Here is a 13077-nt window from a genome sequence, read left to right on the forward strand (position 1 = left end):
CGACAGCACATAAATTAAGTGGTTGTTGGACTAAGAGCAAATGTAAAAGCAGCATCCGCTGACTTTGGAAAATAAACAGAAAGCTGGGAAAGAATAGATTTCACTCTGGCTGCCGGGTTCCATGTTTCCAGTTAAGCCAATAAAGGAATAGCAGAGCAAGCCACTTACTCCTTCATATCTGGTGAAAAATAACCAGATTTGCAGTGCAATTTGCATAGGCGGCCACTTTCTGTGTCACTTTTTGCGACAACACAGGAGCTGCCACCGTTTATATTCCCCCTGCCACCTATTCCGGGGCTGAGTTCTACAAACATTTCTAAATGTTCTGTGCTCATAAAGCACCTTGAGGTATACTAAAGCCACAATGGAACTTTTACGCCTGTGCAGGAAAAGTATCTGTGACAGTTAAGGACACTACAGGGTATAAACAGCAAGTATGGCCATTGCAGAGATTTATGGCTTTGTGTCTGCTTAACTCACACTGGATTATAAAATTTTGCATATAAACTCTATTAAGAGGAAGAAAATGAATCTGCAGAGGAGTTTTGACTGGAAGGATTTCTGTTACGCGAAGAGCTACGAGTACCAAAGGCTACAAGAGCAGCCCATCAAGAATAACGGTCCACACACTTAATTAGACCCAACAGACTTCACATTCCTCTATGTCTTGACTTTTTTAAAAAGTGAATATTTTATTTAATGTTTCAGATCCTAAATTATGGCTGAGTTTTGAAATCTAGGCTAAGACCCTTTTCTATTTACAACAAACAGACACACTGGAGGAGGCACCAAGGGACATCTAGACCAGCCACACTCTGCTGGGGGAATGTATCCTGTTGGGCCTACAGCAGCATCTGATTGATGAAGTGTGGCCAATTAAGATGCCCTAATAAAGGAGATTCTATGCTCTTTATTGGTACATTCTTTCACTGCTTAACAGCTCTTAGGTTTATAATTTCTTGCCCTAAAAATTTCTCAGAGTCAGCCCAATCAGCTGTTGAGGGGGAACAGAGTCCTTCTCTCACAAGAAGCTGTGTAATAACCACATCAGACTATTTGCCCATGTAGCACAGTGTTATCCTCTGACTGGCAGCGGCTGTCTATGATCTCCAGCAATGAGAGGTCTTTCTTATCACCTGCTACCTAATCTTTTCAACTGGAGATGCCAGCAATTCAACCTGGGACCTTTCGCATGCATAGCAAGCGTTCTACCACCACTGAGCTAGTTCCCCCCCCCCCCAGACACATTGATGCTCCTTCTCCACACGGAAAATGTAATACACACTGGCAGGTGGACAACTGTCCCTTCGGCCCTGGTAGCTGGGTGCAGCAACTATGTTCAGACATGAAAATTCGACCCGCTAATTGACTATGCAACAGGATCTGCAGCCACGCCAGAGTAGATGGGTTGGGGGAGATGGCAGGCTTAGAAACTGGAAAACCAGGAAGGTTAATCAAAGGTGGTGATGGAAGGCAGCCGGGAAAAGGTCAGATTTCTCTGCTGTTGCTGTGTGATGGTCTCCAAGGAAACCTAATTATCCAATGAAATGCAACATATTTACGATGGGTATCTTATCCGTAAGAGATCAGCTGAGGTCACCGGACTAGTGTCAAAAGTACAGCATGCTTCTACAGCAGGAAGTCTCACTTTGTTGCAAAAAAATCTCCCTGAGCATGGCGGTGGGGGGTGGTGCTAGAGGAAGATGAAGAGGGAGAGAATAAAAGGTTCAGCAAGCCAAACCATAGAAGCTTAAACAAAAGTAAGATCAGTGGGCAGAGAAAACAAGAAAGATCAGTGGGAAACTGTGACAGGCAGGGCTGTGGAGTCAGAGTCAGAGTCGTGGAGTCAGAAGCAAGTTTGGGTGGAGTCGGAAGAGATGTACTGACTCCAACTTCAAAATAAAATTAATATTTTAATATTAATATTAATACATTAATATACATTTGCCATTTATGAAGGAGTCGGTGTCGGAGTCGGACAGTAGAAAAATAGAGTCAGAGTCGAAGGTTTGACATACCGACTCCACAGCCCTGATGACAGGGAACAGTAATGGCCACCAGCTTGGACGGCTTTAAAAGAAGATTAGACAAATTCATGGAGGACAGGGCTATCAATGGCTACTAGCCATGATGGCTGTGCTCTGCCACCCTAGTCAAAGGCAGCATGCTTCTGAAAACCAGTTGCCGGAAGCCTCAGGAGGGGAGAGTGTTCTTGCACTCGGGTCCTGCTTGCGGGCTTCCCCCAGGCACCTGGTTGGCCACTGTGAGAACAGGATGCTGGACTAGATGGGCCACTGGCCTGATCCAGCAGGCTCTTCTTATGTTCTTATGAACCACGAGACTGACTTTTTTAAAAACCTCCACGCGTTTCCGCCACCGCCACCAAGCAAGGAAGGTCAGGAGAAGCAAAATTTCTACAAGAACAGAGCACAAAAAGAGAAAAGTGGCTCTGGTTTGTACCCCAACTCGTGCCCCTGGAGTGAATCACAGCTTCTAGCATCTTGCCAAGTTATCAAGGGATCCGCCACCCCCACCCCGCCTTTAAGCAAATGTTGCAGTACATTTATTTGAAAAGAACAATGCAGATGTTTTATCGATGGCAAACTGTCCCCCCCTTCCACAAATGAGGCACAGAGCACCAACTTAATCCCATACTCTGCTTCTTGGATGCCTCTGACCTATCTCCACCCCCATAATTTTGCGCTGTGGGCTTTTTTAGCGTTTGCAAAAGGGACTGGCACCCGCACGCAAGGGAAGGGGTGCTTTTCTGCCAGGGTGTTAATATAGAGCCTGGCCACGTGATCTCTGCCATCCCCGTTACAGCTTCCTTTCACACCTCAGCCACGGAAACAGGGCAACATCAATGAGCTTCATCATGACAGGGAGGGGGGAAGGAGGTGGGGGGAAAGCTACCATCTAATTAGATCACATGAACAGAGAAGCATCTGGCTCAGAGCATGGCAGTTTACACATCTCCTTGAGTTGTCGTGGAGACAAGCACATGACCAGCTCAGTGCTGAAACTATGGGGCATGAGTCCAAGCACACTCCTAACGCATTCTGACGGAGAGTAGATGGGCAGCTAGTCAGGAGGGCCAAAAGGCACAGAGGCGGCTCCCTCCAAACCCGGTTGTGCTGCAAAGTCAAACTTCCCAGGAATTACACACCCCTTTGGTGTCAGTACCCATGCTAAAGCTGCCATTACAAAGCAGCCACAGAACCGGTGACATTTCCAGAGTGGAAAAGAAACTAAAACCCCAAAGCACAGCTCTGCCCGGGTTCCTCTAATCTGGCTGCTTTGCATAGCTTTTGCTCATGTCTGCAAGAGCGCCTTTCCTCACCACACCATCCATGTGCCAAGTTTGTAGAAGAAATACACACAAAAAATTATCTCGTCAATAATCCACTGCAGTGGAATTCCCTTTTCCTGGAGATGTGCCAAAAAACCCAGCATCTTTCAGAAAGGAGGCTGTAAAAACATTTTTTTAAAAAATTGGCTTGGATTTCACTGAGAAAAGTGGGAATGGTTTTACAGGTATCCAGTGTTCAGACTCCGATATATGCAAAATATTGTCACCCACCTATGAGACCAGGTAAGTTAGACATTTGCACAAACAACAAATTGAAGGCACCTTGGTCATATACTCCAACAGCAGGAGGAGATTAAGCAGGAGGAGATCCTATCCAAACAGAACTTGTTCTGTCTTGGACTGTATAGCTTTCAATTATCACTTAGAATATTTTTTAAAACAGCAATTAACTGAGTTTGATCATTAGTATTTTCTTCCAACAACCCAGCAAGTCTCTGCAGGATGATTTAGCTTTCAGCTTGAGTCCTTTTTGATGGGTAAGTCACTTTGATGCATTACAGACTGAATGTTTTGTCTGAACACCATATCATCCAGGCTCATCTTTTTTTTTTTTAACAGACTGAAACCTAAAGGACATTTTAGCGTTACAAATGCCAGTCACAACTTTTCCAAAATAAATAAATCAAAGCTTGCCAGGAAATGTGTAGCAAGCAATCCAATACAGTGTGGTGACAAGTAGTCAATTAAATGCATTTTTTAAAATATTTACACGTGCTTCCAAGTAGGTCACAAACTCTCCCTCCCTCCCCACCATGTTTTTTAAAAGGAGCATAATCTCTCTGAGGGTCTGATCTTGTTTTGTGGGTTAACACCACACTTCATTTAAAAGCATTCTGAGGCATTTTAAGAGTTAACCGTCTCCCGTAACAGCCATTGTAAACAAGCACAATTCCGGTTAAAACACCCTCACTCATCCATCTCCTCATTGAGAGTCAGATGCAGACCATAATTAAGGGGTTTGGAACATCTACCTGGGAGAAGTATTTTTGCCTGCTATTCCAGGGAGAACACCCTCTCTGCGGAGAGCAGAAGAGCTCATTAATGAGGCTAATTAGGTGTAAAGGGGGAAGGGTCTGGCATCAGCTGCGGCTTAGAGCAGCTCATCATTAAGCTCTGTAATCTCTACCCCAGAACAGCAGCTGATCTGGCTCCTCTGACGGATATGTCCGAGAAGGCTTGCAAGTTAACACCTGAGTACCTGACAGTCCAACCTTCTGGGAGACTGATGAGAGGCTTAACCCTACAAATTCCTGTCACAGGAGGACCTTGACTCTTCAGTAGGATGATCACTCATGCAGGCCAGGCTCTGGAAGCTAGGCCTAGACTCATCAAGCTTCGTGATATGAAAAGGTGCAATCTTGGAAACGTAACAAACACACCTCTCTCAAACAGGTGATACATGCAGGGTTGGTGTCAAGCAGCAGCTCTCCAAAATGGAAAAAAACAACATCATGCCCAAGTCTCCAAGTTAAGGTCTGCTTCATAAGCATGCACAGGTGGCCACTTCCAACACACTGACGGTCGACAAAGCTTTAGGTGATTAAGTGATATGGTTCAATTACATTTTAACAAGGGGTTGTACTGAGTGGTTAAAATCCACCCTTGCCTCCAAATGACAGTCTTTGACTGACACTTGGACAAAACAAGGGGTTCTTGGAGAGGGGGTGGCTCTTGGTATGCCCTATGCAGTTTCAGCTTTCTGAATATTTTGATCTTACTCCTCTGAATGTACACATTTGTCCTTTACATATTGTATTTCTGTGTTCAGAATCTTTGTACTGTTACGCTGCTCATTTATTGTTTTTAGGAATTAACTGGAAGCATTTACATTATGTATTGATTTTGTAATTATTTTTGAATAATGTTTTGGTACTCAACTGTATTTGAACTGCTTATTGCTTTTGCATTATTGATCTGTTATGATGCTATTGCTATTTATATTAGGTGGATGTTCATCATTGACTGAAATGTTATACATACATATATACTAAAGTAATGACAGCAGAAGATTTATGTTACTTTAAAGTTGACAATGAGGACATTAAACTTGTCAAGGATTATCAATACCTCGCCACAGTCATTAACCAAAATGGAGACAATAGTCAAGAAATCAGAATGAGGCTAAGACTGGGCAGGGCAGCTATGAGAGACCTAGAAAAGGTCCTCAAATGCAAAGATGGATCACTGAACACTAAAGTCAGGATCATTCAGACCATGGTATTCCCGATCTCTATGTATGGATGGGAAGTTGGACAGTGAAAAAAATAGATAAGAGAAAAATCAACTCATTTGCAGTGCGATGTTGGAGCACAGCTTTGCGCATACCATGGAGTGCAAAAAAGACAAATAATTGGGTGTGAGAACAAATTAAACAGGAACTGTCAGTAGAAGCTAAAAGGATGAAACTGAGGTTATCATCCTTTGGACACTAGAAAAGACAATAATGCTGGGAAAAACAGCAGGGAGTAGAAAAAGAGGAAGGCCAAACAAGAGATGGATTTATTCCATAAAGGAAGCCACAGACCTGAACTTACAAGATCTGAACAACAAATGCTCTTGGAGGTTGCTGATTCAGAGGGTAGCCATAAGTTGTAGTCGACTTGAAGGCACATAACAACAACAACAACACATACACATATATACATAGACAGTGCCTTGCAAAAGTAATCAGATCCCTGACCAATGCTCTCACATTACTGAATTACAAATGGTACATTGTAATTTCATTCTGTATGATATTTTATTTTGAAACACTGATGCTCAAAATCAATTATTGTAAGGTGACATTTCCCAACATAAAACCAATGTTACCTTACAATAATTGATTTTGAGTTTCAATGTTTCAAAATAAAATACCATACAGAACAAAGTTACAATGTACCATTTGTATTTCAGTAATATGAGAGCACTGGTCAGGGGCCTGATTACTTTTGCAAGGCACTATATATACTTTATAAATTTTAAATTTAAAGTTGTGCCGTGTGTGGCCACCTGCAGGTGAAGACACATTTTTAGAGCAATGGGCCAATCGTGAAGCATTTCCACTGCATGTACTCTCCTACACTGAGCTCTAGGGGAGGGCAGGGTAAGGGGTAAGCCAAGCTCCCATTGCAGTCTGAAAATCAGATATGAGTTTCTGTTCATATTACATCCTCCTACCTGGAGGACTACAGGTGTGAATCATGCTTTACGAAAGGTCAAATGATTTGGCTGGGCAAACTCACTATTGTCTTGAATTTGTCAATGGCAACTTTAATTTGTCCTGACTTAATCCCCCAAGTGTCATAAAAAACATGGGTAATAACTACTATGAGATTCTGGCCTATCACACAGTCGTTTCTTTTAGATCAAGGAGGGGCATTTTTCCAGTGGCTAAAGCTGCACTAAGATCCTCCGTGGCGCAGAGTGGTAAGCGGCGGTAACGCAGCCGAAGCTCTGCTCACGGCCGGAGTTCGATTCCGACGGAAGGAGGAAGTCGAATCGCCGGTAAAAGGGGTCGAGGTCCACTCAGCCTTCCATCCATCCGTGGTCGGTAAAATGAGTACCCGGCATATGCTGGGGGGTAAAGAAAGGCCAGGGAAGGAACTGGCAATCCCACCCCATATATACGGTCTGCCTAGTAAACGTCGCAAGACGTCACCCTAAGAGTCGGAAACGACTCGCACTACAAGTGCGGGGACACCTTTACCTTTACTTTTTAAAGCTGCACTGTTTTTTTCTTTTTTGGGGGTGGGGGAGGACAATAGCAACATAATCATGGGACACAGATTTGATTTTTTTTGTGACCTCGTCAAGTCAGTCTCACCAAGCTCACTGACTAATGTTCATCATTACCATTATTCAGCTGTTTTCACGGGCCACTCCAAAAGTGACCTGTCTGTCCAGCATTCTCTCACAGTTTAACATCATGTGATCCATCAAATGTCTCACATGACCCATTTTGCACACATAACCATCAAGCTGTGTTGACTTCAACCCGTAAGAGCAGCCTCGTTTTAGGTTTTGGGAACAGAAAGCAAACTTCAACTTCCTCCCGGGGCTTCAAAAGTCCAGGGAGGAAAGAGTAATTTGCGACCACAAGGTTGGCTCCAGCGCCTCTTTTCTTCCAACACCTCTGCACAAAGCAACAGAAATAGTTACAGCGCTACAGGGAGCTGAACCTTGTTAACACTAATGCAAGAATATAGGCTATACTGTATTCATCTAATTCAGATTGAGAGAGGGAGGACATCAGCTCCATGGAGACCAGAATACTTGATGGAAAAACTCATTCTATAGCTAATCTTTGAAAAAGAACTACAAAGAGTGCTGGTGATTCGAGAAACAGATCAAGAATTAAGCTTTCAGAAAGGTCAGTCTCTTTGCAGGCATGATGTGGGCATGTGCTTGGATTTTCATCTCCATCCAGACACTCTACAAAGGCTACAGCAGTTTGACAACTGTGAAATCTGAATCCTTACTTGCACCGTCACATTAGCATCAAAAGCCTCGTGAAATGTCTAACTTTTGTTATTGTTGCCGATTCCATGAGATAACATTACTCTGATTGGATGAAACTTCTGACCCCCCAAAGTGGTTTCCCAAATCAAGCCCACATTAAAAATACTGCAGATGAGGTTCACTAAAATTGGTGACTGCATAAATAAATAAGCAGCTTCATTACATTTATTAGTGCTTCCTGAAAGCAACATTTGATAAAGCAAGCGATGTTTTCAACATTAATACTGTGCAGTGTCTAAGGAAACTTGGGAATGAGATGGGACCTGGACAGCTATGTTGACAATCAAGAACATTTGAGATTAACTTTAACTGAGCTCACTGGGGCCCACTATTAAAACAAAAATAAAACTATCCCATCTTCAAAATGTCAACTGATAGGTGTTATTCTCTTCAATGTATATTTGGTCTTGATATCATTTATGCCCTTGTCAGTGCAAAGACTGTCTATGCAGAAGCCATTAAAACAGGTTGCTGTAATGCCCTGCCTTTTGAAATATTCCCAGGAACTACAATTGGCAGCCATCAGATTGTGAAGTGAGATGAGAAGATGTGGCCCCAATTCTGAAACAACTCCGTGAGCTCCCAGTTGGCTTCCCAGGCTCGGTACAAAGTCCTCGTGCTGACCCTTAAAGTTCTAAATGGCTTCAGTCCAGGGTGTCTGAAGGACTGCTTCCTTGCATATGTTCCAAGCCTATATGTTAAATTCTTCCTCAGAGACCCTGATTTAAGTCTCCTGCTGCCTGAAGTAAGGAGAAGAATTATCTAAGAGAAACCCTGTTTTACAGTGGTGCCTGGAGCTCCTTATGTTCCTATCCTTCTGGTAAATGCAATATTGTTCCAGGTGCTGAGCATATATTACACCTATTCTGTATCAGGTACACTGCCTGTCTACTTGTTTTCAGGTCTAGTTCAAGGTACTGGTTTTGGCCTTTAAAGCCCTAAGTGGTTTGGGACCAATGTTATCTGAAGGCCTGAAAGCCTCCTCAAGAATTAAGACCAGTGTCTGAGATCTTGCTCTCTGGCACGCCAGTAAAAGCCATTAGGCTAGCAGGTACTAGGGTTACGGGCTCTCTCAGCGATGGCCCCACACCTTTGGAACTCCCTCCCCAGGGGGATACATACAAATTGAGTGCTAGCCTTTTAAAAAACTTCTGAAGGTACATTTATCCAAGTCTGCATTTGGCTGAATTGTGCTGTCCTTCAAAAAGACTGAGTCTCTGCTGGTTTTTGTATGTATTCTGTGGTTGTATTTTCATATATTTTACCACCTTATAAGAGCTGTGTCCTCAAAGGGGGGTTAATATATTTTAAACAAGTAAATGTTGGAGTTCCCACTCTTAGTGTGGAGGGGATTCTTCCCCCTTAGATGATGAGCTGACCTTCTATTCTCTCTGCTGATAATTTGATTTCTGGTTATTTTATAACTTTATTTTTCTTAATATTAATATTGTAAGATGCTTTGAACAGTCTTTAGTACAAAAGGTGAGATATAGATTATCGTTATGGTCAATCACCAGCATACACTTTCCTCTTTCAACAAGCCTTTTAAGTTGAGACCTATCCCAGTCTGCTTCTCTGTTAGAATTGCTTGGTAATATGTTTTTTTTAAAATTAATGTTTTAAACCCTTTTTTAAAAAGATGTTTCTAAAGCTCTTTTTAAAAAAAATGTTTTTAATGTTGTTTTGTTTTAATGTATTTTAAGGTCTGTTTTTATGATGTTTTTAAGTGTTTTTAGCACTTCTGTTTGCTGCCCTGGGCTCCTCCTGGGAGGAAGGGCGGGATATAAATCAAATAATACATACATACATACATACATGATGGGATATAAATATCATCATAAATAGAAACAAAGAAGGCCTAACGGAGTGGTCTTCACCCATGATCAAAAGGGGGGCGGATGAATTTGCTTCTTCTAGCACATCCCCACAATGAATTTCAAATGCAGGGGTGAAAAAAAAATCCTCCTTGACAGCAGAAAACATTTTTCCATATATTTTCTATATATCTATATATTTCAAAAATGATAAGCCTCCCAATGTGGCTTAAAACAATTTAAACAATATAAGCAACAAAGAAATGTTCATTAATTCATTTGCTTATATACCGCTTCATATTTCAACAGAAACCTCCAAGTGGTTTACAAATCCCAAGGAAAAGGAATTAATGCACGTGCGCAGCTTCAAAAACTACCCACCACCGCCACGACTACTCCTTCGTAGCCTGTTCCCTCGAGTTCAGAATAGATGCCATCGTGTTTTCAAAGCAGGGCCCGCTTACTTTTATCTTAACATGAGTTCTTAGGCGTTTCCATCAAACTTTGCCTCGCTCGCTCGTGAAGGAGTCAACAAACCACCATAAGGAACCAGTAATGGGGATGTGCTAAACAAACAATATGTTAAACAAACAATAGAGAACTGAAAGAAACAGTTAAAGCTAAACAAACCACAACAGCAGAAGAATAATTCAAACAAAAACACGTTGCGAAACACAAATTCCTCACCTCAGAAAGGATATTGTAGAAGGGAAAAGGGTCACCAAGGGAATCAGAGCCTGGAGTGCCTCCCCTTGTCCTTTTTAGTTTTCTGGGGGGAAGGCAACTAAAGAAGGCACATGACAAATTCCTAAAATTGTGCACGTTAGGGAGGAAGTGGATAAGGAGACATTTCTCCCCTCCTCTCATGATAATGGTACTCAAGGCCATCCACTGAAATTGACTAGCAGCAGATCCAGGCAGCTGGAGGGGGAAAGGGCACTTCTTCACACAGTACAGTATTTATGGAATTTGCTGCCATAAGATAGGGGGATGGACACTGACTTAGATTAGACAAATTCTTGGAGGAGGAGGAGGAGGAGAAGCCTATCCATTGCTATACACCATGATGACTATATGGAGTCTTGCTCTGCATATTAGAAGCTTGAGAGCAGCAACACAAGAAGGCTCTTGCTTTTATGTCCCAATTATGAGATTCTCAAAGGCATCTGGCCGGCCACTGTGGCAAAGCAGGATGCTAGACTAGATGGACATTTGGGTTTTTGTCCAGCTGGGCTGCTTTTATGAAAAAGGGAGATTTAAGGAAGGAATAGGTTACCGAGTCACACAGCTCAGGTTGGACTCAGAAATGCCTTTCCAGATTCCCAAACAGGTGTGCAAACAACTTGCACAGGGTATACCACACTTCAGCCAACGTACCAACAACACCACGGAGGCACTTTTCCACCTGAACTCAACAGATGCTTCCAAAGATTCTCCAGCAGGAAAACTGGCATCAGGAACATCAGTGGGAGGTAGAAGCTGCTTGTTTCTGCTCAGATGACACATGAAATGAGTTGAACCTGACTCGTAGTACCAACCCACAACATGGATTGCTCTGTTCAAATACAGGGAGCTTTAAGTAAAGGTGCACATCATACCATATGAACAGGAGATCAAGAGGTCTATTTGCTCTAGATAAGGATGAGGAAGTCTGCTTTGGCCTCCTAGGAAATAGTTTCTTGCAGAGCTGCATATAGTAACTGTTTCAGCCTCCAGGTGATTCTTTGGTTCTCAAGACAGCCATTTAGTTATATCCGAGATGCGCACCAAAAGCAAGGACTACCCACTGCTTCAAGGATTATTTAGTCTGAGCTGGACCACAACAGGAGTACAGAAATATGGAGCATCAGCGCAGCCCAAAATACTGGGGGATGAGCATACAGCTCATGCAGGTCAGATGTGCTGGAAGGTGCATGAATGCATGCAAGCACAGAAAGTACGTCAAGGAACCATGCTTTTTGGAAGAACTGACTTCTCAGAGCCAACGTTTTGAGTGTTGTCATTTGTGGCCCTCCAGCAATTTCAGCTTTGTGACAATAGTGTGACAAGGCTGTTTAGCCTGAGGGAAGGATCACGTTGTTCGCTTACATTAGGAAAAAACTAGCCACAACTTTGCTCCTGTCTGTGCTTTGCAGGGATTTCTTAAGAGAGTCAACCAGATTAATGAATCATAAGTATACGGAGAAGACAGCAATTCAGTGATACTTTTGAGTACCAAGGCCATGGATGACACAAGAGACATTGCTAAAAGTATCACAACAGCAATTTTAGATTCAATACAGAGCTGCTTCCACAGCCCTCTCAAGCACATATATCTGCCTCTTGATCTCAAAAGTATGACATTTCAAGACAAAGAAGGCTATTTGCATCTTGAAACCATGGAAGGGCATGGAGTGGATGATAATGTAGCTTGGGTTGCACAACAATAGCTACAAAAAACAAGAGCAACAGTAATTGTTGCAACATATCCTGCAAATGAAAGGGCAACGAAATAAAATTTGGAACCTGAGCACAAACAGCCATTGCAAAAGATGGCACAGGGTGAGAGGGTGACAGAAGTTGCTGAACAAAAACAATTAGAGGGATGTCTGTGTATGGAGTTGGTGGCCTGCATATGGAAAAATAGGGAAAGGACAGGACACACACACACACAAATTCTCCAGAACCCATCATGGCATCAAGAACAAAATATGACACAGTGCTTAACACGTCCCTACTACAAGCCACAGGATCCCAGATTTTGTTCAACAAGGAATGATGTAATATGGGGTGTCTGTGTGTATGTGGGGAAAATAATGAAATAAGAGCTAGCCATTAACAAAATAGAACTCCCTTAAAGGCAACAATATGATCCTCTTCTGCCAGGACAGAGAGTAAGGAAATGTTATTTTAATTGGGTTAGCTCAGAGGCTTCTGTAATTTCAGTCCCCTAGCAGCTAAACCTATGCTTGAAACATATTGCTGAAGAAGTACGCCATTTAAGCCTCTGCTTTGCTGAATCTTTTGAGTGTGGACCTCTTATAAATGTGGACTCTCTGCAACCAAATATATGGAGAAGTAGCCAGCCTGTGATTCTGCAATCCTGTCCTTCTATCCACTATTCTGCAAGGGCCTTATTGGCTCTGTACAGCCAACAGCAGAGCCAGTGGTCATGTATGGCCTAGCAGAAAGAAAAATGGACTCTGTTTGAAGAGTCCAGGGTTCAAATCATGTCCACCAGAGTGCTCTCTTTCAAACTCCCTTGCTAATCTATAAGGCAAGGAATTTATGACGACTAATGTTACAGGACTGCTGCAAGGACAAAGACCACGGCTCAGCAGTGCATGAAAGAAAGTGTTTAAGGATACATGTCTGTTGTCCACACTATACATGTTTGTTTCAGGACACACAATT

General features: G+C 42.6%; 1 protein-coding gene across 9 annotated transcripts in view; it reads right to left on the minus strand.

The window, feature by feature from the left end:
• DENND1A (DENN domain containing 1A) overlaps positions 1-13077 on the minus strand; it is a 342814-nt gene that overhangs the window by 60912 nt on the left and 268825 nt on the right. The gene's annotated exons all lie outside the window — the stretch shown is intronic.

Source organism: Rhineura floridana, chromosome 20 (assembly GCF_030035675.1).
Source record: "Rhineura floridana isolate rRhiFlo1 chromosome 20, rRhiFlo1.hap2, whole genome shotgun sequence".
NCBI classification, from domain to species: domain Eukaryota; kingdom Metazoa; phylum Chordata; class Lepidosauria; order Squamata; family Rhineuridae; genus Rhineura; species Rhineura floridana.